The 6,237-nt window shown below is 29.3% G+C and overlaps 1 long non-coding RNA gene across 1 annotated transcript; it reads left to right on the top strand.

The window, feature by feature from the left end:
* The first annotated feature begins 3,227 nt into the window (after positions 1–3,227).
* On the top strand, positions 3,228–5,584 carry LOC110271928 (uncharacterized). Its single transcript, XR_015883242.1, has 4 exons — positions 3,228–3,413; positions 3,505–3,559; positions 3,648–3,776; positions 5,260–5,584. It is a non-coding gene; the product is annotated as an uncharacterized LOC110271928 (long non-coding RNA).
* The last annotated feature ends 653 nt before the right edge of the window (positions 5,585–6,237 follow it).

Genomic DNA, 6,237 nt, shown 5'->3' with positions numbered 1-6,237 from the left:
TCAATCCAAACATTGATAGCTAGCTTGCCAACTTTTTTTTTTCCTCTTTTGTTTTTGATGCACAAATAATTCAGGTTTGATTCTCTATAGCTAAAGTTAAAAACAACCAATTCTCTTTATAGATAATAGATCCTTAATTAATTCCTTTATGTTTCTTTAATTAATAAATAATATAATTCCTTTTTGTAAATCATAAGACATAATAAACATCGAGCAATGATACGGTTAATATACGCAAATTAAAGGAGAAAGAAAAAAGCTTAGAGAAAAGAACTTAGAATTATTAGATTCAATCATGTCATTATTGCGATAATATCTAGTATAGATTGGTGTATGTCTCCGATATAAAATTAAAGGGATATTGATGGTGCCATTTTCTTCATTTGGACTAGGTAAAAAAATTGTGAAAGCTAAGGTTGAATTGTGCTTGGAATTTCTTGAAACATTAGATATCGTGATGAATAATAACGATGTGTTTCGTGGAATGAGGTTTCTAGTGCTTAATATAAGTTGCCTTCTTTGACTTAAACCCTCAACTCCTCGAGCTTTAGGCTGTGGCAATGAAAAATATATATATATATATATATATATATATATATATATATATATATATATTTTGATAAAACTGTGAAAGAATGAGATAAGAAAAGATGAAAAATATTGTACTTTTTTTTAAAAAAAAAATTTATCTGAAATAGAATGGTATAAACATAGAAGTCAAACTAATTGTTCCATTATGTACAATTGTAATTCCAATAGCATAAAAATTTAACTATCAGTTATCAACACAAATCTAAATACATCACATCACTTAAACATTATATCAGTTATCGACGCTGCTGATACGACGATCCTTCGTGATGCGGCCACTGGACGATAGAAACTTCGATAACTTCTTTTTATTAGTAGTTGGACGTGGACAGTAGTACGATTTTAATTTGGTGAAGAATTTCTTCATCTTCGTATGTGAAATTGAATTGTTTGTGAATAGTAAGTTTGATACTATGATAAAATTATGAAAGAATGAGATAAAAAAAATGAAGAATATTGTACTTTGTATTTTTTAATTGATTGAATTGAATTGAATTGTATTGTAAATTATGAATGTAAAATTAAATATATATAGAGTATTGGCCTATAAAAGATAAAAATAAATAAAAATAAAAACAAATAAATATAAAATAAAAATAAAATAAGATAAAATAATAAAGATTAAAATTATAATTGAAATTATGTATTTTATTAGATTGAATTTATGGATCATCAAACTTTTTTATTAAATGTCATGGATTACGATAAAAGAGTAGTTTAATATATATATATCAATACACCAAAATATTGTATATATAATGATAATTGATATTTGATAGATATGATTAAGCCATCAACCACTGTTTTTTGAATACATGTTTAGTTGTAACTGTTCGAGTGTGGTAGGGTATATAGTTGGGACATGAATGCAATTTAATGATATGTAAATAAGAATTCTTGTTGAATATACTTTTTAATTTAAACTCATTAGGTTTGGGTTATTATTGTCTTCCTTTAAGTCGTTATTTTCACTTAAAAAGAATGATGGCATGGTTAACAACGATAAATACGGTTTTTTATATATATTTTAAATATTCGTGATATAAAAAAATTAAATATTATTTAAAATTTATTAAATTATATTTTATAATATTTAATTTAATTTGATATATTTTAATTTATTTATTTAATTATTAAAGTAGACTTTGTTATAAGCTTAGATTTTTTTAATTTTAACTTAATAAGAAATTATATATATCTTATGAATTATGGTAGTCGATTCAGAAATTAGAGGCGTGAAAACCTCTCTTTTGATTTTGTGATGAAATAATGGTGTGGACAAGTGAGACTGTGTGAGTCCCTCTCTTGTTATATTAGAAAATTGAGTAAAATGTTGAAGAGTTCATTTGATTCAATTCCTAAATTATGGCATGGATAATTTAGATTGAGAAGTCTCTTTCTTATTACGTCAAAAAATTAGATAAAAAGTAAAATGATTTTTTTTTATTCAATTTTAATATATCCTTTTTATTTTCTATTCCAATTTCAATTTCAATGTATCTTTTTATTCCGTTTAAATTCCTATATGCTTGTTTACCTCTTTTTCTTTATCATTCCCCCAAAATACAAACATAAACAAATGGAAGAAGTTTGGCTCAGTTTGGTTGAAAACAAATATATACTTCAGGATTAGGTTAGGTTTCTTATTTAAAATGTGCATTCCTAGATAGGTTTAGATTTAGTTTAGTATGGTTAATTTTTTAGAGTATTCTTATTTATGAAAATTATGATTTTTTTCCAATTTTATAAATAAATTAAAAACAAATCCTAATTTTAAAAGTCACTTAATGTAATGTTTTAAGTGCCCACTTCACAAAATACTTTAGTTTATATAGAATGGGCTATTTTCTTTTGTTATTGAAGATATCACTATTTACAGCAAGGGCAAATTTATAAAATGAGTCATCTTTTATTTTTTAATAATTTATTAAAGGATAAATTATTCTATTTAATATTCATATGTATTATATCTAAGATTAGAATAATTTTATCAAATATTATTCTTATAGTTTTTGCTTGTTGAAAATAAATTTTACATCACTTTACCAAATAATAATATTTTAAGAATAATTTAGGAAATCTAAAGAGTTCAGCAACTATAGGGAAATTAAAAAAACATATATCTTTATAAAACCAAACCATTATGCTGAATCATAAGTTTCAGTATTCTTCTACAAGCATATACTTTCAATTGGTTCTTCATCATGATTGTGACTTACATATATAACATTGAACAAAATTGTTCTGACTTCCTAATCACAAAAATGATGAACAACAATTTATATGTATATATAAAGAAATTAAAACATGTATGTAGTTGAGAAAAAAAAAATATAGAATACAATTAAAAATTAGTTACGAATGTAATGTAATAATGTTTACCAGCTATGCTTATATATGTAAACCCCGGTTAAATTAGTAGATAATTAGTTAATAAATTATTTTTTAATAAGGAGGATTAGAAATGCAAATATTATATCAAAATAGGGTAGAGCTCATCGAAACGAGAATTTTGACACCAATTTTGAAGAAAACGGTCCAAAAATGGACCGAAAGGACCGAACCGGTTGAACCGGACCCGAACCGGGTTGTCGGTTCAACCGGACCAGCCCTTTTAAGTGAACCCAAGCCTTTGTCCCCCTCATTTCAACGTGAACGAAGCTGAAAGCTTCAGAGGGAAAAGAAGAACGAGACATTCCCGTAAACCCTCACGTTAACTTCCGTACGCCGTAACTTCTCCGTTCGAGCTCCGATCGCCGCACCGTTTGCGGCCACGCGTTCACCGCGTCGAGCTCTACATTTCTACCGGAACAATTTCATAGGTAACTTGCTATTTCACTCTCAGCTTCATCTTCCCCCAATTTTCGAATTTTAAGTGGGAATATTGAATTTCTTTGATTTTTGATGTTTTAGGATCCAATTAGCTTGAGAGAAACGTTCACTCTTGCTTGTGTGAAGCTTGGGTAAGGTGAGGATACGATAATTCTATTTTATTTTCATTAAATTTGAGCTTTGAGTATTAAATTGGGTATATATGTATTATGAATATGTATTAGGTTGAAAATAAATAATTGGAGCTTGAAATTGTGAATACTGGAACTTGGAGGAAGCGGATTAGTTGAGTTTTGAGGGATTGTCTTGGTTTTGAATAAATAGCTTTGGTCGTTACGTGGAAATCGGCCAAGGTATGGTTTAGGTTTCTTGCATTTAATATATAATGTTCTGTGAAAACTTAGGCTAGATGACCATTGGATAAGTTGGAATGCAGGTGTATGTTTAATGTTTAGTAATTTATCGATGAATATATTTGGTTGAAGTTTATTGGATAATTAGTTTTTAATTTTGGATGGTGAATGTTGTTATGTTAATTTGGAGAGAATTATGGTTGAATGTTATTGTTGATTAACTAATGATTTGGTGAATTATTGATTTGAGGTATAACTATTGTGGAGGTTGTTGTGACAATGAGGTATTTTGTGTTAAAAGCCTAGGATTTGTGAACTATGATCCTTAGTTGAATTTTGGTTGTTGGATTTGAATATTGTATGAGTTTAATTGTTGATTTGAAGTAGATTTATTGTGGTGATTGTTATGATGATGAGGAAGGGTATGTTGAATTGAAAAGAAAGCAGGTTTGGACCCGAAAAGGGTGGCAAAGTCCGAGTTTTAGAGGAGATGCTGCCGAAATTTTATAAAAAATTAGAGATTTTATTTAGATGATTATTTAAAAGAGATTTAGATTTAAAGGTTATATGGTTTGATTTTGAGTTATTAAGATAGTGAGTATGTTTTAAGTTTGAAGTTTGATTCTTAGAAAAGAATGAATTATGTTTTGAATTGAAACTATTGATGGATGGAATGGGAGGTGATATAATGAAGGATAAGGATTGAATATGTTTAATGTATGATGATGAATGAGATGCAATTGAGAATGATGTGGATGTTGAGGAATTATAATTGAATTATTTATATGGCTTATGAATTTGAATAATCTGAGATACGAGATTCCCTGGATTAAGTGCCGTGGCTTGCCACCACGTGTACCAGGTTGAAAACTCGATACTCTGTTGACCCTACGACGTAAGTGTGACCGGGCACTATATAAATTCCCGGGAATGTTACCCCCATTGAGCAATATTGATTATTTGAGAAAAATCTATGCATAGACTCTTGGGGATGCACGTCGGGGGACAGTCTAAGGACAATTCAGACTTGTCGGGTTGGCTGGATAACCGACAGATGAGCCTCATCAGCCATAGGACAGGCATGCATCATATGCATATTACTTGAATTACTTGCTTGTGCTCTAATTGGGTGTGCCTATCTGTATTTGCCATGCTAAATGTGTATTTGTTACCTGCAGTAGTTGTAACTTTCTTGTGTTTGCCTTTACCTGTTTATTTGTCTGTGAAAATGCATGATGGAATTTGGAGGTATGGAGGAATGGCAGTATAGGACTTAGATTTAAGGTTAAGTTAAGTTAGGATTAAATATTTTTAGGAAACCGTCTTTTATGGCTTCTGTTTAATACTTTAAGCTCTACAATCTGAGTGTCGGCGTTCTAGGATTGCCTCTGGCATTCCCAGGACCTTATATATTATGTGTGTGGCACCTTTACCATACTGAGAACCTCCGGTTCTCATTCCATACTATGTTGTTAATTTTCAGATGCAGGTCGAGAGGCATCTCGTTAGGCGTCTGGACTCTTGAAGCGGAGTGGTTACTGGGATATTTTGTTATGCTATGATGTATATATATGTACTTAGTTTTCTCTCCGCATGACTTATTCTTTTTGATCCTCTTAGAGGTTTATGGAGAGGCAGGATTGTGTATATGTACTTTTGGGTTTTGGATATGTAGGTATATATATGTGTAAATATTCTCCGGCCAGTCTTGACTTCGCAGGCTGAGTTAGGAGCTTGATATTTTGTATCTTTGGCACTCTATTCCTACTTCTGTTATCTTATGTTTGACAGTTACAGTTTTCTTAGCATGCAAGTTAACTCGTTCCTTGAGCGTTGCGCTTTTATCTCGCGATTTTTATTTTCCCTATCCTTCAAGGCTCCTAGCATATTATAACTCTTCTGCTATTATATGTACTTATTTTATTTTAGAGGTCGTAATACCACATCACCTCTGTTTTACGACTTAAGCGTAAAGCTTTGTGTGGTAGGGTGTTACAATATATATAAGCATTGACCCATTTTTCTTTAAATGAAACTTATGCAATCATACCTCATCATCTGGTTTCACAAGTTGATGTATCAAATCCTTCAAGTTCGTTTAAATTTATTATTTGAACATAATATTCCATTTTTCTAAAAATTAATATTTATCTAATTTGTAGATATTATTATCTTGGTTTAGTTAAGACACATGATAACAAATTAAAAAAGTCTTTATTAAAAATTATGTAAAATTTAAAATTTTAATATATTTATTATGTATTATTTATTTAAGTAAAATATTTATCTATTGATAGCAATTTTAATTTATGCTTTTAGGACACATATTAGCTAAACTCTATTATCTTTGACGTCTGTATCTTAAGAAGCTTTTGATATTTAAGTGAAAAAAAAAATGTCATAATAACAAAACCAATCACATAGCCAAATACAACTATAAGTCTATAATTGATAGGAAGAG

The sequence above is a fragment of the Arachis ipaensis genome, chromosome B5, assembly GCF_059453495.1.
Source record: "Arachis ipaensis isolate K30076 ecotype BB chromosome B5, ASM5945349v1, whole genome shotgun sequence".
In the NCBI taxonomy this organism is placed as follows: Eukaryota; Viridiplantae; Streptophyta; class Magnoliopsida; order Fabales; family Fabaceae; genus Arachis; species Arachis ipaensis.
This window is presented reverse-complemented; position numbering and strand designations above follow the sequence as displayed.